Source organism: Panthera leo, chromosome C2 (genome assembly GCF_018350215.1).
Source record: "Panthera leo isolate Ple1 chromosome C2, P.leo_Ple1_pat1.1, whole genome shotgun sequence".
Taxonomy (NCBI): Eukaryota; Metazoa; Chordata; class Mammalia; order Carnivora; family Felidae; genus Panthera; species Panthera leo.
The window spans coordinates 145,812,465-145,835,241 of NC_056687.1; the positions used below are offsets into that span (position 1 = coordinate 145,812,465).

The following is a 22,777-nucleotide window of genomic DNA, read 5'->3' on the forward strand; positions in this document are numbered from 1 at the left end:
TTTTCTTTTTAGTCTTAAGAAACAATAATCAATTCCTTTAAGAGAGAAAAATGTGTTTTTCCCAAATATGTTGCACAGAAAAGATAAGGCAGCTTCTCCCTGGGGAGACGGGAAGAACAAACAGTGTTGTCAACACAGGAAGGCTGCTACAGAGGTGGACACATCCCCCTGCCACCCTGAGTAGAGAAAGCCAGGAAGTAAGGGCTGTTTACTTGGGAACTGCCATGAGAACCAGGCGGCAGCCCCAACCGCAAGGGGGGCAGAAACAACCCAATCTGGGAAAGGCTGTGATCCCGCCAGGGCTTTCTCCCATCCTCCGCAACATGATCTCTTTCTGAACTTGGGACTGCGGTGCTCAGGAAGAAGCCACCATGCCTGTCCTCCCCAGGACACAGCTGGGAATTGGGCCAGAAGAACCTGACAAGGATTTAGGATGTCTTAAATAAATAAGACAAAACTCTAAGACTCTTAATTCAGACTGTCTCTAGGGAGAAATGGGCTTGGGTGGATAATCTATGTGGCACATTGATGCTGTGTCAATTGAACTGAGCAGGAACTGTGTTTATCAGGATTGTTTCCATTGCATAATTCCATGTTAGCATGGGCCACAAGAAATACATATAGTGGCATTTGGAAATTAAGCATAAACCATATTCTTTTAAAGCTCTGAAGGTCAGCACATATACAAGTGGGTTTGGGCAGAAGCCAGGCACACGGGCCCTTCAGGTCCCCAAACACAGCCCCTTTTAGCTTCCCAGCTCCCAAGCCAATGCGTGCTTAGCACCGCGAGGAAGCGCAGGTTTCTCCCGTGGGTTGTTCACATCATTGAAGCTGGAGGCTCGAGACACAGGCTGCTGGGCCCTTCAGTTTGTCGTTGGGGATTCCAACTCATCCTCTTGCATTTGTTTGTCTTTTTTCCCCCTCTCCTGCTTCACGTCTGTCTTTCCTTCTTGACTGCCTGCCTCGCTGGCTTCAGACTCCGGCCACAGTGTTAGAAACAACAGCTTCCCGTAAACCTCTTAACCTCCTCCCGTAACTGTGAATGGTTAAATTTCTGTAAAAAGACAGTTTATTCTATATCACTCCTAGTGGTTCTTCTTCTCTGGTCAGACTCTGCCCGACACCATCTAAATTCCAGAAGAGAATTTACCAGTGTTCTTGGTGCTGGGCTTGACCTGGTTATTTACCAGATGATTTGATATAAGGCAAAATGGAGCCCTTGAGCTTTCGGATAAAATTAACTCATGAAAACATAATTACAGAGTTGAAGAATGGGACAGGAGCAGATGGCAATAAACTCTATTCTAAAGCAATGAAACTGACAGCTGAAAACCTTGAGAATTCTGGATTAGATAATGTTGCAAGGAATGCATGTTCATTTAATATGTATAGACCTCTATATATTTATAAACACACATGAGTGTATATACACACACAGAAAGTTAGAAAAACAACATGTTCACTAGCAAACATCTCCATGGGACTCATTGCTGTAAATAAATATGAATTGATAGGCTGCTACAGGAATACTGAAATGTGAACCTTTAATCCAGGCTGGCTTGAAGAAAATAACATTGCTCTCTGTAACTTTGAGAAATAAGAATGATTGGCTACAGTGTTTCATATATTACTTGTTTATACTCCATTTCATTTCCAAAAGTCTTTGAGGGAGCTTGCAAAATAAGTACAATAAAATAAAATAACATAACAAAATAAAATAAAACAAAACAAAACAAAATAAAATAAAATAAAATAAAATAAAATAAAATAAAAACAGATGATGAAAGCAGAACAGAGGAAAAATATGACTCAAAATATAAAACAGAGCTAGTCTGAAGCAAAATTTAAAAAATGTACAAATTTAAAACAATACAAGCAATTAATTCCTGTGCTATTGGGTATAACAGGTAACAGCAGCATGAAGGCCTGAAAAACAAATGTAGGGTTAGACTAAATTAATAAAGATTTAGTATCTTGTATGTGGAAATTGATCATTTAATTTTACTGTAAATTAATCAGGTCCTTTCTATAATATTTATTCCATTTATGGTTCTAGGTCCTAAAAGATTCAGGCAATCAGGAAAATGTTCAGTGAAGATTACCAAAATAGTGAAAAGACTTAAAATAGTGCCTTGGGAAGAATGGCTGAAAAAGCTGAATGGTTTCAACCTAAAGAAGAGAGATTTTATGAGACAGAATAACTGTTTTCAATATAAAGAGCTCCTACATAGAATAGGGCAAATTTGAAATGAATTGCCTGGGGATGAATCATAAAGTGAAAGAGTTAAAGGTAGAGGAAATAAGTGTATTCTGAATATAGTATTGATATCCCAAAAAATGTAAACATGAAATAAAATGTTTTGAGAGGTTTTGAGCAGCGGTCTTGAAGGAAGTCAGGCTCCTCCTTTCTGGGGATGTCACCAAGAAGAGGCAAACACTGGGCATGAGGCTGAAAAGAGATGATGTCAACAGTCATTTCCTATCTTAATCCATATCATAAACACCATCCCAGGACTGGTAGTACATGCTCTTTCCAAAAATCAGAGGTCAAGTCCTTACGGCTCAAGAAACAGGACAGAGCCCCAAAATGTGAATACTTGGGCGCTTTGTTCATTTGTCTGGGGAGCTGACAAGCAAAAAGTCACCTACTGGGACACACCTTTTACTCAGTGACACCCTCCCAATTCTCCTTGATGGCTGCTTCTACATTTTATAATCTTTCCAATCTCCCTCCCTAGATTATCCACTAGAGGTTACCCAAACCAGTTCCAACCCACAGATAGATATGCTTAACCCTACTGGAACTAATAGTTTTAAAATCAGTTTCCAACATTTAAAAATAAGAAAAAATGGGGCACCTGGGTGGCTCAGTCAGTTTAGTACTCAACTCTTGGTTTCAGCTCAGGTCAGGATCTCATGGTTCATGAGTTCCAGCCCTGCATCAGGCTCTGTGCTGACAGCAAGGAGCCTACTTGGGATTCTCTCTCTCTTTCTCTCTCTCTGCCCCTCCCTCTCTCACATTCTCTCCTCCCCCTCTCTCAAAATAAATAAATTAACTTAAAACAATAAAATAAAAATAAGGAAAATTCACACAAAAATGCCTGACAGTTAGTCTTGAAAAATAGAAAGATCTGAGACTACTGAGCCCTCTTTCCTGTGTGGCATTGTCATGACCAAAGCCAAATTTTATTTCCCCTCTTTATATGAAACTTGGGTCTCCAGTTTACCACCACCCCTGACTGTCTAGTGCATTTATGTTAGCTACCTGGCCCTTGCTTAATTTGCAATCCTTGCCATGTATTTTGAACACACTGGTAGACATTTTTCTTTTTGACTGGGAAACTTTCAGTAAATGTTTATATATATTCTTAAGAATGTCTTAGCTGTGTTCCCTAGAGATTAGAGACTGAGGCAAGGATTAAGTGCTGATGCTTTATTTGAGAGGTGCAAACCTAGGGCAACAGGAGTACAGAAAGAGGAAAGTGAGAGAGGAAATCACAGGAATCAGCTGCTAGGAGATGTATCATGTCGCTGGGCATAGCACTGACCTTGGCAGGTGCAAACCCTCAGCCCTGTGAGATGTCACAGGTCAATTTGTATAAGAAACTGTGTTATCACAGGTGGAAGAAAGAGAGGGATTGGCTCTTTCCCACCTACTGGGTCCCACTGGTCCAAGTTTGTCCCATTGGAAGTTAACCTCTCTATGCTTCTGAGTTATATGATCTGGTCCCTTCCATGGCTTCTATCATGCCAGATTTATTCTCTGAAGTGCAGGTTTTTTAACCCTATTCTAAAAATGGGAGGAGGAGACAAGAGTTCCAGGTGTGTGACTGGTGAGGCTAGCTCTACAGTAGTAGCCAAGGGCAGTGCAAGTAGGTGCTTGGCCCCAGGTGGTAGAACTCACCATGGACAGATCTGAATGGAATCAGTCAGCCACTGAGGAAAAGCGAGTGAATGAGAGGCATTGGATAGTGATGTTGCGAGAGTCTAAGGCGGGCGTCAACCAACTATGGCCAATAGGCCCAATGTGCCCTGCCATTTGTTTGTGTATAGTCCATGAGCTAAAAATGACTTGACAGCTTTTAAATGGTTAAAAAAAAAAGTCAAAGGAAGAATGATATTTCATGACACATGCAAATTATATGAAATCCCAATATCAGTGACCATAAATAAAGTTTTATTGGAACACAGCCACAGCTATTCATTATGGATTATCTACGTCTGCTCTCAAGCAACAGAGACCACATGGCCTGCAAACCATAAAATATTTACCACCAGGCCTTTCAGAAACGGTTTGCCAATCTCTGGTCTAAGGAAGCCCATTTAGTGTATCTGAATCAAGAAGCAAAATGCAACATTCTCAGCAAAATGCAATAGGGCTGTAATTGCTCAAAAATTATGGTAAAAGCTACTACAATTTACACACGCCTACTTATGTTCTCATAATTGTGAATGTAATTGCACTCCCATGTGCAATCCAAAGAGCTCTCCATGGTTAATGTCCCATGATCTATTTATTGAATCACCTACAAAAAGGACAAAATAACTTATATGGGTTTAACCCAAATAGCAATACGGTAACTATTCCAGAAGAAAATAATCTCAGGGCATTATTCTTACAGATGACCGAGAAAGAAAGAGAAGTAATGTTATTTATTAAGTTTCTAATTCAAGTCATATGTTTTGAATTTAAAAATCCTACTTGGAAAAAAAAAGCGCACAAATGGAGAAGCCACCGCCCTGAGCACGTCCTTCCGTACACATTAGCAGGCACACTGCTTCCTGCAGTTATTATCTGAGCTGAATTAAAGGTCCACAGTGTGCCAGCTCTGTGCCAGGTGAAATGATACACAGCCACAGTAATAATAGGACCAATTTTGCTGACAGCTAGAACACAGAAGCGGTCTCTGTGACTGACTATATTAAGAACTCCAGACAAAGAAAGACTTTGAGCATTTAGAGGATATCTGGTATTCGGGGATTAGCTAAAATGCTGTTTATTTACTCAGAAGGCATCCACTGCAAGCCTACTGTGGACTAGATGCTGGAGGAGACGCTAAGGGTAGTTGAACACACAGGACGCAGGCCCCGCCCTGGCACCGGGGGTATGATCAACTAGCGCTCCAGCCCCCATGACCTGGATGCTGTAAACTATGCATTCCCTCCCAGAATAGCCCTCTCTGGGGACCTGGGCTCCCAGTGGAACGGCATCTAACTATTCTTGGCTCCCCTTCCCGAGACGAGCCTGACCTCTCATGGCAGCTGGAGAGCATGAGCGGCTGGAGTCATGCAAGCCTCTCCCAGGGTATGTGCCCCCAAGCCAAGCCTCTGCAGGGCCTGGGCTCCGGGAGGCCTCCTCTGCACAGTCTGCCTCTCAGAAGCTAGTTTGGGACAACCACGTGTTCTTGCGATCTGTCTAAATGTGCATATTCCTCAGGAGTCTTAGAGGACCTTGGACTATGAAGCTGGGGCTTGATTTATTTATGCGCTTTAAGAGCGTTGGGCTTCTTCCTTTCTGATACGACTGACTGGGCACGGTCAGGGGTCTCTTTGAAACAGCCACTTGACCACACTCTGTGTATATGATAAAATGTTCTCAATACTGGCTCTAAGAAACAGTGTTTTTAAAAGTACTTCGGTATGAGGCAGCATGGAATAGAGCACACATACATGCCCTGTGATTACTCTGCCGTTTTTGGCCACGACACGCACATCATTATTTATTCAGTTCTGCTCTAAAGATGCACGAAAGCCGTATTCCTGTGTGAACTGGGGGAGGAATTCTGTCACTTGAATACACTGAAAGCAGCTTATCTTATTATTTCATAATTTAAAGAAAATTATAGTCATGACATTCTGGAAAAGGCAAAACTCCGGAGACAAGAAAAAGACCGGTGGTTGGAGCACACGAGTGGCTCAGTCGGTTAAGCGTCTGCCTCTGGGTTTCGGCTCAGGTCATGATCTCACGGTCATCAGATCGAACCCTGAGTTGGGCTCTGCACTGACAGCGTGGAGCCTGCTTAGGATTCTCTCTCCCTCGTTCTCTGCCTCTCCCCACCCCTTCTCTCTCTTAAAAAGAGGGAGAGAGAGAGAGAGAGAGAGAAGATCAGTGGTTTCCAGGGGTTAGGGAGGAGGGAGCGATGAATAGGCAGAGCACAGAGGAGTTTTAGGGTAGTGAAAAAAATTTGCACGACAGTATAATGGTGGATAGATGCCATTGTACATTTGTCCAAACCCATAGAATGTGCAACACCGAGAGGGAATCTCCATGTAAACTCTGGACTTTGGGTGATAATGATGTGTCAATGGAGGTCCATCAATTATAACAAAAGTGCCACTGTGGTGGGGGAGGTAGAGGAGGCTGTGCCTGTGGGTGGGGAGGGAGTAGATAGGAACTCTCTATGCTTTCCTCCCCATTATGCTGTGAACCCAAAACTGCTCTAAAAAAATAACAGTAAAGAAGTCTTTAAAAAAAAAAAATGGTGGTAACAGAGAACACTGGATGAAAACGAACTGAAGAAATGTAAAAAGAGGTTTCCATGTAGAAATAAAACAACATCTTTGTTTAAAAAACAAAAAGCTTTTAAAATGTGTATTTATTTTTGAGAGAGAGAGAGAGAGACAGAGCATGAGCGGGGGAGGGGGAGAGAGAGAGGGAGACACAGAATCCGAAGCAGGCTCCAGGCTCCAAGATGTCCGCACAGAACTGACATGGGGCTTCAACTCACAAACTGCGAGATGGTGACCTGGGCTGAAGTCGGATGCTTAAACGATGGAGCCACCCACATCCCCCAAAATAAAATCTTTCTAGGAAACAAAGCCTTTGCCTTCAATTATACATTGGTGTCTCATGTGTAACTGAATAAGTTTTGGCCACCTTGGGCTTTAGTGTCCTTATTTCTAAAATGACAAGGTAGGATGAGGCTGCTTGTCTATGAATTTTTGAAGGCTAGACGAGTGCTTGGTATACAGAAGGTACTCGATTATTAAACTTAATTTATTGTTAATTTGATTCACTGAACTTAATCCAGCTCTAATCTTCTATGGCTGGTCTTTTATTTGAGTCCAGAGTACTTTAGGCTAAGCTCGATTTTTCTTTCAGTTGACTGTTGTGCATGGCTTGCCTGCTGGACTCAACTCTTGTCTTTCTGCTTCTGTGTCTTAATTGCCCCTCTGTGGTTTACTGCAGTCCCAGCTCACCAGGCTTCTGACCCATTCCAGCTGCAGGATTTCAGACAAGGCCACAATCTTGAGCCCAAATAAAGCGTTTTGAGGAAAACATTTCCTGGTGTTTTACAAGGATTCTATACACATTCTGCATCCTGCTGAGTGAAGCTTTATCGCACAAACCACTGGGAACAGGAGGACCCTGATTGGAGAATGGGAGAAGCATCATTCTTTCCCACATCATGCCAAGAGTGTCAGAGGCGAGGCTTTCATATGAGCTTTTGGGAGAATACGTAAGTAAAAACCTAAAAATATTTGCAACAGATTCATATTTTATACTGCAGCGTAGGCTCTAAGCAATAAGGCAAAAATCATGGATAGTCAAAATAACATTAGAGAATATCCAAGACTTCCCATAGCTTCTAGTATACTATAAATTCAACAGATGTGTCTACGGCCATACCACCCTGAACGCGCCCGATCTCGTCTAAATTCAACAGATGCCTTCCACCCCCAGCCCTTTAATTCTAAGCACTGAAAAAAAAAAATCATTCTTTAGTTGAATTCCAGAGTGGACAATTGGCTTGCATTTAGGGGATGGGTTATGTAAAAATATGCATATTATTTAAAAAAGCACAATTAGGGGCATCTGGGTGTTTCAGTTGGTTAAGTGTCCGACTCTTGATTTCCTCTCAGGTCATGATCTCAGCATGGTCGTGAGATTGAGCCTTGCGTCCGGCTCAGCGCAGATCCTGCTTGAGATTCTTTCTCCCTCTTTCTCTCTGCCCCTTCCCCTTTCATGTGCGTTCTCTCTCTCAAAATAAATAAACTTTAAAAACGTAAAAAATGAAAAGCAGAATCATACTCAGTTAAACAATATATTCTCACTATGGGATGTATGCTTACCCTGGGTCTTATACTCATTCCGTGAAATGACAAGTGAAAAATGAGCTGTTTTCCTCATTTTCTTTTTCTTTTTCTTTGCTGACCTGTAAGAGTTGGGGTTTATGTTAAACGTATACATTATGGCACTCCCCTGTACCTATAGGAAACCTAACATCCAGCCTAAATGGGGTCAGTACACAGAATCAACTGGAAACGTGTCCGGGGGACCTTGAGACTAGGCAGAACCTTTACAGTCTGATAGGTTCCAAAAGCAGGAGAAGCAGGGTGCTGAGGACAGGAGATAACCAGTGATGGGTGCTGGGCTCACGCTACGAGGGATGATGTAGGTCATCAGTTCAGAAGGTCCAGCACTGGGTATGAGAATCTGTGAAGCTGGGCCTGGTGTAGAGCCGGAGAGTCCCTAACCCCAGAGAACAAGTATGAGAGATGGGTAGACCCTGTGGATTCAGAGCATCCTTAAGTGAATTCGAATAAGGTACTACTTTGGCAGACAGCTCTGCCCCAAGGCACACAGCTCGGCACCAGCCTGTGGACCAGACTCCTGCCCCATCCCCAGACCCCTGCCCAGCACTCTTGTATAGTGCTCAGACTGTGCCACGCAGTGGCCCAGATGATGAAAGCCTCACCAAAGGGGGAGCGATGGCCAAGATCTGTCTTAATCCTCCCACTTAGTGAAACCAAGTTGGTCTCAGGGCTTGGGGCGTCTCAGCAGGTGGGGGCTGCAGAGCTCTGAGGCAGGCCGCCAGGTCTCTCATTCTGTGCACTGGGCTCCAGAACAATCCTTTAATCCCACCAACAATCCCTGCAACAAGAAACTCGGATTCTCCTTTTATTTAATTAGAGGACCGTTTTCTCACGAGCATTCGGCCTGATTTGTTAATACCTATTGTTTAGCATGTAATTGCGTATTCAGCACTGCTCAATGGTGGCAGCGTCATTTAGGCTTGTACTGCTTGCTTTACATTTTTTAAATCCTTTCCTTAAGCGCATATGATTCATTTTATTACGATGCATGAAATCAAGGCATTCCAGGAGGCACTCTTGTGGTTATGCGTTATTTCTGATAGTTGTTAAGACACATAGAGAAGACCTTGCCAAACCAGTTAGAATACCACCAGGCTGACTCAAAAGTCTTGCAGTTTTTTTGTTTGTTTGTTTATATTTTAACGTTTATTCATTTTTGAGAGAGAAAGACAGAGACAGAGCGTAGGCGAGGGAGGGGCAAAGAGAGAGAGGGAGACACAGAATCAGAAGCAGGCTCCAGGCTGAGCTGTCAGCACAGAGCCTGACACGGGGCTCGAACCTACGAGCCATGAGATCATGACCTGAGCCGAAGTTTGATGCTTAACCAACTGAGCCACCCAGGTGCCCCAAAAGTCTTGTGGTTTTGAGCGATGGCCAGAGCTAAGACTGAGTCTTGGAGATGCCTGCAACCTTCAGACATTTACTCATTGAAAAGTAGACCCATTTTGAATGAATGAAAGAGTGAATCGAGCATTTAGTACCACACAGCAGCAGTCAGATCCTTTTTCTCCCAGTTATCTTGATGTTCTCTAGACACCCAGATACATTCTAGAAAAAGCTTTGCAGGTTTCAGGAAAATTGAACATAAACTACCATGGGGCCCGTTCATCTCATCGGCCTTCACTGTGGCATTAGGGGCCGGAATGATGGCATGCAGGCATGTGTGAGCTCAAATGAAAAGGGCGGAGCTATCATTTGATGTTGAATGTCACACCGTGGCCTTATCCTAACTTTATGATTTCTACCATTTTCCATCCTTAACTCCCTCCCTTCCCCCCAGCCCTTACCCTTCAGCCAAAAGGAATTCCTTACTCACTCTTCCCCACACAGAGCCAGGCTGTTCCACACCCTTGCCTTTGGCCAGTGTTGTTTTCTTCTGCCTCATCTCTGTTCCCAAGGCAACGAGAATGACAAAAATGTCCAGTAGGCTAAGACTTATTTACAATTGCAACACTGCATTTAATAGACATGAAGTAAGATTGTCAGCCACACCCTAGTACGGTCACCATCTTCTCTCAGAGAGCAAAATACTCAAATACACATTTACTCTTTTTTAACAGCTATTTACCTGGCACCTATTATGTCGTAAACATTGTTCTGAGAACTGGAGATATAGAACTGAACACAAAGTAAAACCCCTTCATTCACCAAGTGTCCCGAATGAATCTTTCAGTGTTTTACTCTCTGAAACACATTTAGTTCCCCATTATAACACTAAAAAAATACACTAAGTTATACAGTTAACCTGAAGTCGTTCCATTAATAGCCAGAAACTACTTATAGTTGACATTCTATTCATTGTATACATATATATTTAGGTGAAGGGAGTGTTTGCAGAACGTTCTCCAAAATTCTAGTTAAATAGTTAACATTGCTTTCCATTGTCTGTAGGATAATTGTATACACTTTTAATTTTAAAAATAAACCTGTTTTGATTTTAAAAACTGAGCTTTAAAATATTTTTCACTATTCAAAATTTTAAATAAAGTTTTCTTGCTGGTTTTTTAATAAAACACACATATAGAAAAGTACACAGAACGTAATTGTGAAGTTCAATGAATCACACAATGAATTTCTCAGAGCAAATGCCAATGTTACCATCACTAAAATGTAGAGAGAGAATATTACTGACACCCCCAGAAATATTGCTTATGTCTTTTATCAGTCAAAACACCCACCCTTCTCCCCAAAGTTAACCATGATCCTAGTTTCTAATACTCTTGTTAAGTTTTACTTAGTTTGGAACTCCATATAAACAGAATTCACAAATCTATAGTCCTTTATGTCTGGCTTCTTTCTTGGTCTCAACATGTTTGTGAGATTAACTCATATTATGGCACGTGGCTGTATGCCATTGTATGAATATGCCACAATTGATTCCCCTATTCTACTCTTGACCTTGTTGACTCTGGTATGTCAATTATGCCCCTGTGCCTAGGCTGAATTCATCAAAGCATGGTGTGTGTATGTATTTTAACTACCCTAGATAAGATACTTTACCAATCATTTGCCTTCCCTAAGCACAGTAAATTTTCTTCATCACCTCATCCCATACTTCTCAAAAGTCTATTCCCATGCAACAGCACATAGTTCAGATTGATTGGAAATATGCTTCCACCTGAAGAGGGGTCCCATTTGTGGTTTCTAAACATCACGTATTCTCACCCTGTCTTTTAGAAATCTCCAGCTCTTGTTGAGTGACCGCTAACATTCTACACGTGTTCTCTTCTCATAATGTTATCATCTTTTTGTTACATGGATCGCTGCCTGGTCAGAACTCAGCAGAAAGCAAACAAATAAAATAAAAAATACAAGATACAAAATAAATCACCTCAGCAGGCTGATGATTAAACACAGGCTGGTCACTGGGCAGCCATGCCTGCTAAGGCCACAGGAGTGGATTTAGGATACCTGCTGCCAACGAAGTTGAGCACGACCTCCCAGTGTCTTCTTTATGAAGCACCCTGAGGAAAAGTCCCCGTCAGAGCCTTGTTCCAAAATCAGCTATCCTTTCCCTGGGCAGTTGTCTGTCTTTACCCTAAGGAGCTAAAAAAAAAAAAAATGTTTAAATGTGGTTTTCAGAATACGCAAAGCCAGATTTGTGACCCCAGAGTGCATTTTTCGTCTTATCTCCACCTACATCTTAACGCCAATTTTATGTTCTACCTCTCTCCTTTTGCCCTAATTTTAACTTGCGATGATGTGTGGCATTGCCACACATTGAACTTCTGAAATATATATCTGGAAGAAAGTAGAGTATACAGTTACTAGGGCGTGAATCGCCTCTATTACTGGTTTGGTTACCGAATGTTCTTATGATTCAGAAGCACCACCATCTTGACCAGGACACAGGTGTGAGGAATGGAGAAGCCATATTCTATTTGCAAATTTATCATAGTCTTTTGGGTTTAAAAGATGTTATTTTCTTGGGACGCCTGGGTGGCTCAGTCGGTTAAGCGTCCGACTTCAGCTCAGGTCACGATCTCACGGTCCGTGAGTTTGAGCCCCGCGTTGGGCTCTGGGCTGATGGCTCAGAGCCTGGAGCCTGCTTCCGATTCTGTGTCTCCTTCTCTCTCTGCCCCTCCCCCATTCATGCTCTGTCTCTGTCTGTCTCAAAAATAAATAAACATTAAAAAAAATAATAAAATAAAAGATGTTATTTTCTCAATCTATGACAATCTTTCAAGTTTTAAAATTCCATTTTTTCCCCATTTAGGGATTACTTGATAACTTAGGAGAAAAATTACTAAAAAGTAGGTTTTTCTGAACATTTTAATGCTTCTGCCTCTCATTCCATATTATTGTCTGTTACAGAAAGATCTTTAAGATATTCTATTTAAACAAGAAAAATAGGGGACACCTGGGTGGCTCAGTTGGTTGAGCGCCCAACTTCAGCTCAGGCCACGATCTCATAGTTCATAAGTTCAAGCCCCGTGTTGGGCTCTGTGCTGACAGCTCGGAGCCTGGAGCCTGCTTCACATTCTGTGTCTCCCTCTCTCTACCCCTCCCCTGCTTGTGCTCTGTCTTTGTCTCTCTCCCTCAAAAATACATAAACATAAAATTCTTTTAATTTTTAAAAAAAATTTAAAAAAGAAAAGAAAAATATGACCCTATATTTGTATTGCCTTGAATAAGCAAAAAGTACTTCTAAGAAGATACACTAGTAACTAATAAGAATAGTTACCTGTTTGGGGGTTGGTGACTGAGTAAATGAAAGAACAGATAAAGGTGAAAGTTTTCACTGACCTTTTCTTCATATTTATTGGGTTTTGGCATAGGTTGGCATGTTTGGCGGGTTTGCTAAATTCAAAAACTTAAATAAACAACAACAACAAAATCATACACAAAATGAAAGCACCTCTACCCCAATAAAACCAAAACAATTGTCACAAAACAGCGTATTTTTATGAAGCAGTGTTTTTATATAGTAACAATCATGAGAGTTGAGAAGTAGATCAGGGATAATTATGTCAACATGCCAAGTAATAGAGTAAAATTATACACACACACACACACACACACATATATATCTATATATATCTTCAAAGGGAAGGGAACGAACTTGCTGCCAGCCCTTATGGAGCAAGTAGAACCAGACTACCACCATAAAAACTAGAAAACTGGAAAAAATACATGTAACATCTTTTAAACATTGGGCTACAGGAAAAAGCAGGACATTCTCCTTGAGACAAAGAAACTAATGATGGGAGCCCTAGAATTACCACAGCTCTCTGCCTCGTAGCATATTCCAGACCACCGTGCAGGGAGGGCAATCCAAGTATATTACAGCATTTGGACTGAGCTAAGGAAACGCAGATGAGAGGGGGGAGTCTGGGGCAGCTGGAATCTGCAGAGCAGAATGGAAAGGAGGAAGCCATGCAGCGAAATAGCTCCAGAGGTCTACATAAGGGTCTTGAATGCGTTGCTGAGTTCTAAGCCACATAATATATAGGGTGAAAATCTATGAGGCTGGGCAAAAATGATTGGAGATCTGGAAACTGATGCTTCTCTGGAGATGTCACAGAGCTGGCAGAAGTCTGCAATTCTGGGAAACCAGTGGGGAGGGTCCTTAGTGAAGCCGTGAAGCCGGGACATTCCGTGGAGACCGAAGAAGAGTAAACAGTATAGTAATAGGACTAAACCAGTCCTAGAGTGAAGGCGACTTGAGGCCAGCTCTGTCCTGTAGAACTTGCTACATTTATGGAAATGGGTTGCATTTGTGTTGCTCAAAGCACTTGCCAAAAGACATCGGTGGCTCCTTGAATACTCAAAATGTGGCTCGTGTGACTAAGGAAATTAACTTCTAATATTTAGTATTAACAAATTTATTTATTTATTTTATTTATTTTTTTAACGTTTATTTTTGAGAGAGAGAGAGAGAGACAGAATGCGAGTGGGTTGGGGCAGAGAGAGAGAGGGAGACACAGAATCCGAAGCAGGCTCCAGGCTCCGAGCTGTCAGCACAGAGCCCAGCTTGGGGCTTGAACTCACGAGCTGTGAGATCACGACCTGAGCTGCAGTTGGATGCTTAACCGACTGAGCCACCCAGGTGCCCCGTATTAACAAATTTAAATAGCCGCATGTGGCTCATAGCTACTACCCGTTAGCCACAACCTTAGACTCACTATAGCAACATTACAAAACTTGAAAACAAGCTTCAGAAGGATCAAACTGATTCTGAAGTCACTTAACTTCCTTTGAGAACAAAGTCTAACACTCTTTTGGAAAAGACAACAAAATAGTCGATCACGGCTCACCTGTGTGACAACTAGCAGACTGTGGAGGTAACAGGGTTTGACCTCTAAGGCTAGATCAGGAAAGGATTGGAGCCTCCACCTTAGTCTCTTAGACCTCATTAAGAAAAGCCTGCCGTGTTGGGGAAACTGAGACCTCCCCCACCCTTGGGCCACCAAAACCCAGCACCAACTTGCGGGTCATGTGGTTGGGCTATGTTGAAAGAGATCCGCTGACCCCAGTCATACTCTCGGTTAACTGCAGCATGAGGGACTTCTAAGCACAAGCTGATGAAAAACTCTGAACCAGGACCGATCAAGCCACTCCTGAATTCCTGGATCACAGACACTGTTAGCAGTATAAAAATATATTTTTTGCTGCTTTCAGCCCCTAAGTTTGAGGACATTTTAAGAAACACAACATCAAATAACTAAGGCAATTGGGAATTATTCAGTGACAATATATTTGACAACCTAAATGAAAAAATTACAAATTCCTCCAGCTGTACAAATAATCACAACTGTCACAAGAAAAAATAGAATATGTGAATAGCTTCATATCTATTAAAGAAATGGAATTTGTAATTAAAGTGTTCCCACAAAGAAATTCCAGGGTCTGATGATTTACTTCACTGGTGAATTCTATCAAAGTGTTAAGAGAAAATTATATAAATTCCATACAAACTCCCCCAGAAAATAGAGGAGGAAAAAACATATCCAAACTCATTTTACAAGGTCAGAATAGCTCAGATACCATATCCAGGAAACACATTAAAAGAAAAGAAAGCCAGACTAATGTCCCTCAAGAACATAAATTCAAATATCCCTAAGAAAATATTAACAAATTGAATCCATTTATAAATAGGATAATGCATCATGGCCAAGTGAATTTTTGTCAGGAATGCAAAATTGGATTAACATTCAAAAATCAATTAATAGAAAATGTTCTGAAATTAGATATTGGTAATGGTTGCAAAACCTAATGAATACACTAAAAATCACTGAATTGTATACTTAAAAATGATGAACTTTAATGGCGTGTGAATTATATCTCAATAAAGCTATTATAAAACTTTCAATTAGTGTAAATCACCAAATTAACAGAAAAAGAAAGAAGACTCATGATTATCTTCATAGAGGACTAAGAAGTATTTAACAAAATTCATCCCTCATTCATGATAAAAACTCAGAAAAAAAACTACAATTAGAAGCTCAACCTGATAAGATCTAACAAAGAAACTACAGACAGCATCATCCTTGAAGGTGAAATCCTGAATGCTTTATTCCTAAGATCAAGAACAAGGCAAGGATATCCACTTTCCATTTCTATTCATCATTGTGCTACAGGTCATGGATAAGGCGACAAAAATAAATAAAAGGATGAAGTAAAACTGTCTTTACTCACTGACAACATGATCATAGAAAAAGCCCGAATATGATCTACCAAAAGGAAGCTACTATAACTATTTCGCTATTTTGCAAAATAGTCAACTCACAAAAACCTACTGTGCTTTTATACATTAGCAGTGAACAGGTGGAGATTGAAATTGAGAAATAAATTTTATTTACAACAGCAAAGACATCCACTTTTAGCAGAATGAGACAGACCAGATTTACCCTTCCTCCCGAAACAATTTTTTTTTTTAAAGGACAAAGTACATAAAACAAAAGTGTTCAAGATATTTGAAATCAGATAAAGAAGGGCGGTGATCCCCGAGAGACAGAAGAAAATGAGATGAGTCATAATGGCTTCATCTTACTGTCGTCAGAAGAGCATTTCCAGGCTGTACTGAAGAGACAGGGCAGGTTGCAGGGAACCCAGGGAAAGGACTCCCTGAGTTAAGGAGATGGAGTTAGACATCCAGAAGAACCATGGCAGACAGAATTTACTGGACAGCCTACTGGAGTGGAGACAACTGCATAAAGAGAGAACATAGGATTTATGCAGGGTATATAATAGAATACTGCTCAGTGCATGCGAGGAAACTACCAGAAGCCAGGAAAGAGTCACACAAAGAATTAGAGGTAGTAGTTCCCAGCACTCACACAGGTCTAGAAACTATGCCATTTCCCACCCGCCAGAGTAGAAACGTTCCTGATTCCTGGGGCTTTGGGTAGATGGCCAATGGGTCTTGCCCCACTAGTGCCTTTCATCTTCCTGCCCAACAAAACTTGAGAGCCAGACTCTAAAAGATCAGACTGTTTCCAAGGAACTTCACTGCAATCTCAGTACAAAGCTTACAGATATATATATATAGGAATACAAAAGTATCCAGCTCTAATAACATAAGTTTTACAGCAGCTCAAGGTCAATAAAAAATTCCAGGCATAACCTGATGGAACATTATGCGGGTATGAAAAAAATTTAAAGACGAGGGAAATCTCTTTGAACTAATAGCGAGGGATTTCCAAGACATAGATTCAAGAGAAAAAAATGCTAAACCTTCAAAAATTGTCTGCAGTATGTTAACACTTCATGTAAGAAAGGCATGTAAGATAATACACCCGTATCTCCTCATTTGTCTAGCAGTGATTTTCTGTTTGCTACATTTCTGAAGGAATTTTGGGAAGATAAACTGGAGTCTAAGAAAATGGTTAGCGAGAGGAGTTTGTGTGAAAAGTTTGGGAATAAAGAGATGACGGAATAGGGTATCAGGGTTGAAGAAGGAGTTACGCTTCCTTGAACATAACTTTTGGTAGAACTTAGACTCTTAGAACCATAGTAATGCTTCATATATCCTTTACATACCCCCAAATTAAACAAATAATTAAAAGCAATCAGGGGGCGCCTGGGTGGCGCAGTCGGTTGAGCGGCCGACTTCAGCCAGGTCACGATCTCACGGTCCGTGAGTTCGAGCCCCGCGTCAGGCTCTGGGCTGATGGCTCGGAGCCTGCAGCCTGTTTCCGATTCTGTGTCTCCCTCTCTCTCTGCCCCTCGCCCGTTCATGCTCTGTCTCTCTCTGTCCCAAAAATAAAAATTAAAAACGTTGAAAAAAAAAAAAAAAAAAAAGCAATCAGGACATGTGGGTAACTCAGAGTGGAGTGCAAACACTAACAAATGAACCTGACTATATTACAAACAAATAACATACCCACACCTAAGGGCATGGGAAGAAAAGAACCATCCAAAGTAGCTATGGAAACCTATACCTTGATGATACTGTAAGGCTAAAGACAAAAATAACTGTACATAAAAATTATAACCTAGTCAGGAACTAAGTTTTTGCTTTTGTTTTTAAACAGCGGTAATGTCTAGCAATTCTGAAATTACTTCATGATTATAGTGGGAAAAAAAAAGTGAATAGATCATACATAATGAGAGCCAGGGTTTCTTAATGTCAGAAAGAGAATTTATAAATAAGGAAAAAGAGGAGCTAAAATAAACCCTACGGGGGGGTGCATGGGTGGCTCAAGTCAGTTAAGCATCCGACTTTGGCTCAGGTCATGATCTCACGGTTTGTGAGTTCGAGCCCTGCATTGGGCTCTGTGCTGACAGCTCAGAGCCTGGAACTTGCTTTGGATTCTGTGTCTCCCTTTCTCTCTGTTCCTCCCCTGTTTGTGCTCTATCTCTCAAAAATAAATAAATTTAAAAAAAAAATTAAAAAAAATAAACCTCATGGTATAAACTTAGAATCAGAGATAGCAGTATTAATGTATGTCCATATAGATTTTTAATGTATGTTCATATAGATTCATAATATATAATATGTACATATGGATTAGGTATACATACATAAAAAATCTAGCTCTGTCTGCCTGAAGGTCAGAGCAATGACTCCCCAGTAACAATGAGAGTACCTAACACCCAGATACTGGCTCTAAACACTACATTCAAATAAAAAGAACCAGAGCTCCTTCAAGAGTGATTAATCCTAGGGGTGGAGCCTCGTAAGTATCAAGTGACCCAGTGACATCGTGTGGTGCCAATATGCTCAGAAAGTCGGTGGGTTCTTGATAATAGCACCCAGGAGCCCACTTGAAGGAGGCCTTAATGGCCCCAACTGGGAAAATATTGACAACAAAATTTTAGGAACAAATCTGGATTTTAATCCGTGAATAAACATCCACGAGTCCGTAATGGTAGACAGATAATGAAACAAATAAGTAAATATGGGAGAAGACACAGCTCTTCCTCACAGGAGTGTCCAAATTAATAATAAATGGAGAAAGGACCGTAGAAATAAATGATGCAGACAAGATTTGGGGAATATTGGTGGCTACTCGCCCCAGTATAATTTGCACACAATAAAATGCCCCATTCTATGTTTACAGCTTGATGAATTTTGACTAATATACACACCTATGGAGCCATCACAAAAATCATGATTTGGAATATCTCTATTGTGCGAAGAAGTTCCCAGCCTGCACGTTGCAGTTCATCTGTCCTATCCCTGGGTCACAACAACCACTGATCTATTCTCTGTCACTGTGCATTAGTTTGGCTTTCTCTAGAATTTTAATTTATGTTACTCTAAAAAGTAGAGTATTCTGACCTATTAGCATTCTGACCTAAATTGTAAACTCAATGAATAAACTCCAAGAGATAATACAAAGGTTTTCTTGGGGCCCCTGGGTGGCTCAATTGGTTAAGCAAGAGGCTTTTGATTTAGGCTCAGGTCGTGATCTCACAGTTCATGGGATGGAGACCCAAGTCAGGCTCCACACTGAGCCACTGAGTGAGGAGCCCTCTTGGGATTCTCTCTCTCCCTCTCCCTCTCTCTGCTCCTCCCCTGCGCAAGCTCTCTCTCCTTCTCTCTCTCAAAGTAAATAAAGTTTTAAAAACCCACAAAGCTTTTCTTGTTTTTTTTTACATTCTCTTAAAACACAACATATAATATCTACGTCTCAAGCCGGACTTCATTTGGAATGAGATTCTCCCGGTATTAGTGAGCCCGGGGAGAAAAACACAGAACCTATGCCATGTTGTCCTGCAGATGAAATTTAATACTGGACCTATCAGCTACTCCCTGCCCCAGGCCTGGAAGGACAGTCAGAGGAGATGTTGTAGCAGAGCTAGATTAAAACCTCTTCCAAGACTAGAGTTGTCTGGAGAGATTGGGACCATGCGGGGATGGCTGTGTCTCCCTTCTCCCCCCACCTCAGTCCTTCCCGTGTCTCCTGGTGGCTGAGTGGAGTGGAAGCAGGTGGCAGAGGAGTCCAGGAGAGGCGGCGTGGTGGGTACAGCCCCTACAGCAGCAGGGAAAGCAGGGGAAAGCAAGGAAAAGGGTTTGAGGGCAAACGGGCAAATGACCAGTCCACTCCCAATATGAATTGCTTCTTCACCTTCAGTGTTGAAAAAAACGGAAGGGAAAATGGGCTAGTATGGAAGGTTTGAGGTTCTAAATATTTTATCTTGACCTTCTCGAGCAAGGAGAAAGGGGACAAATCATTTCGTTTCAAAACACCTCCCAGGGTGTTTTGTAAAATAGTGAAAATATGCCAGGAACTTATCACAGCGCCAGATGAACACGAAGTAATCTCTGTGCTTGAAATCTTACCTCGGAGGATCATTCCATTTTGAGTAGAAAATGAAGCAAATCCTAAGTGAAAAGAGAACAAATATTTTAACATCTGAGCATTCCTCTTTGTAAAATTAAATAAAGCAGAGAGACTGATAGAACAACAGCCAAGGCATTTATCTTTTAGAAACGCTGAAGTATCACTAAGCAAATAATAAGCCAGAGAAAGCAAACATTCATTTTCCTGCTATTTCAGGGTGTGATCCTGATTCTTTCAATTCAGCATATTTGTGAACCGCCTTGCCCTCTTTCCTGCATTCTCTCGAGTCTTCCGTCCTTGCAGGATGCTGTTCTTTCACACATGTTGTTCTTTCTTAATAAAGTAATAGCCGACACAATCTGCCCTCTACAGTGTAATTATGTTAGCCTGTTGTTATTGATTTTGTTGCTAAGGTCTGAGAATCTGCTAATGCTCCACTGAGGGAGTAGTAGGAAGTGGGGGAGGGGAGAACATGTTCTTATGATTTTCCCATAAACCAGATGTTTTCTTTAACTCTTACATCTTTAAAATATTTTCTCTTGAGAGAGGGAAAAAAGGGGAATAGAACAAGTTTCGGATGCCAATTCTTATTTTCTCAGCATACCACAAGTACACACCCACATAACCGAGGGCTCAGAATCCGAGTCTGTGGGTACTTGTGTATCTGTTCCTCATTTGATAAGCTACACATGTGATACAAGTCAAATCTGGCTCTGCAGTTGACTATGTGTTCTTCTCCTTTTCCCCATAACTCTCTTTCAATTGCCATTGCTGTATTAATGCACTGTCCTTCCCATAGTGGGGTAAAACAACAATTTCGTCATTTCGCAGGTTTTGTGGGTTACCAGTTTGGCCAGGACTCAGGGGAGACTACCACCTGGGCTCAGCTGGAATGGTCCCCCAGAATATTGCCTCTCCAGCATGGCAGTTTCAGGGCAGTTAGGTTTCCATAGCAATTGGTTTCTCCCAGAACAAGTGTCCCAAGAGAACCAGAATGCTGAGTGGCCTTTTACGATCTATCTTTAGACATCCTGTAACCTCATTTCCACTATACCCTATTGCAGTGGCTCTCAGTCAGGGGCAATTTTGCCCCCCACAGGACGTTTTGGTTTGTACAAGTTGGGAGTGGTAGGGGACAAGACCAGAGGCATCTGGTGCCTCAAGCCCCAGCTGCCGCCAAACATTCTGCAGTGCACGATCCTGTCTGTTACGATAGCCCCCAAGAGTAAAGAAGCTGTCGCCCCAAATGCCAATGGTGTCAAGGTTGAGAAACCCTGCTTCATTGGCGGGGGCAGCCACAGCCTGCCAGAGTGAAGGAGAGGGAACACAGATACTGATTCTCAATGAGACAAGAGTCAAAATACTCTGTGGACAGTTTTAAAAACTGCCACAGAGCCAACAATTTACATTTTTTCTCTAACAGAGAGACCAAGTTTTCTAGTCACCTAATTCACTGGCGGTAGATTCTAAAAAGAGAGAAGAAAGCTGTAATGGTTTCAACACCCTGTAAAACTAAATGTGAATGTCAATTCCTAGATAAAGTCACACGGCCAAACAGGAAAGCCGAGGCCCAGATACCAGTTCTATAATTTGATGTCCTCAAGACATTATTTGCTCTTGACTTTCATGTTTCTACTTCTTTTCACTCATTCCAATATTGTCCAGCTTTAGATGAATGCTATTTTTAGACATTAGTGTGGATATATTTAAACGTAACTTCAAGCCAACCTGCCTGAAATGTAGAACACATTTTTAAACCCCAGAGCTCCAGGAGGGGAATAGCATTGCTGGATGGCAACCTGTGTCTCAGATGTCAGCAGCCTGAGGAGCCCTGGAAAGTTTCTCTCACAGCCCCTTCTTGTCGAAGAACGGCTGGCTCAGTGAGGACAGAGCCTCCCTGGAGACTGTTCCCTAGAGCCAGGGTAACATGTGGGGTGGCAGGACTGGAGGCAGCGAATGCCAGTGAGTACACTGGCCAGTTTCACAGAATGGGCAATAGAAGCTGGAGAGAGTTAATTGCACCAACACCTTTTCTTTCGAGTCGTTCCTCTTTTACTCTTTCTTAGAATGTCTATGTACATTCCTTTATTTTTTCTGTCTTTCCTGCTGTCTTCAGACAAAGCACCTGACTTCTTAATCGTATTTTCTTCTGTTGATAAAAGAGGGAGATAATCTGGTTTCATTCTGGTATTCGCCAGATATTCTGGAACATCTCTTAAGTTCTGGGTTCTGTACAGGGTATTAAAAAGTGTAAGAGTCAACAAACAGACCCAAACTCACTGACAGAACCCCAGAGGCCACCTGGCCCCACATAGTCTAGTGGGAGATAAGCCCAACTGATACTTACATAAAATAATAGTACATAATAATGCATATTCTGTAATACGTATACTCAAACATACATTCATATTTCTATGAATTATAAATGAGGAAAGAACCTATCTATGCTAAAAGTGTCCAGAAGCCTTCCTGTAGTCAAAGAAATCTAAATCAAGAGTCAGTGAGATGCAAAACAGTTGGGGAGAAGTTGGGGGGGTGCGTGGAGAGAGAACAAAATAGATGAATTCCCCTTTTTAAGTTCAATGTTGTTGTTGTGGTCGTTGTGGTTGTTGTTGATCCATTATTGGATTTTCTACCTGTTTGCATACAAATTTAAGATAGTGGAGACAAATTCCTAACTCTTTATACAAAAGTGGCAAGTAATTTAGAATGGGTTATTGGGTATTTGCTCCATACATCTTTATTTTTCTTCACGTGGATAGGTGCCTTCACAATATTACATCCTTTTTGCCTGTTTTGACCTATTTATACAACCCAGGAAAAACTAATTTTATCCCTCTTCATTTCAGGTAATTTTTTTTCTTTTCAGATCAACCTGACGCTCACCAATGATCTAAGGTGTGCCTTGAACCAAGCTCTTGAAGCAGACTCCATGCCCAGAACAGTTA

At 41.5% G+C, this 22,777-nt stretch overlaps 2 long non-coding RNA genes across 2 annotated transcripts in view; both read right to left on the bottom strand.

Annotated features, from left to right (window-relative positions):
* Window positions 1-4,442: 4,442 nt before the first annotated feature.
* LOC122230109 lies at window positions 4,443-8,972 on the bottom strand. Its single transcript, XR_006207286.1, has 3 exons — window positions 8,700-8,972; window positions 8,074-8,156; window positions 4,443-4,526 (listed from the first exon to the last, which is right to left on the bottom strand). It is a non-coding gene; the product is annotated as an uncharacterized LOC122230109 (long non-coding RNA).
* A 1,626-nt stretch (window positions 8,973-10,598) lies between these two features.
* LOC122230108 overlaps window positions 10,599-22,777 on the bottom strand; it is a 43,447-nt gene continuing 31,268 nt past the window's right edge. Inside the window, exons 2-3 of the long non-coding RNA XR_006207285.1 lie at window positions 19,829-19,870; window positions 10,599-11,643 (exon numbers count right to left, since the gene is read on the bottom strand). This is a non-coding gene — a long non-coding RNA (uncharacterized LOC122230108). The remainder of the gene's footprint in view (window positions 11,644-19,828; window positions 19,871-22,777) is intronic.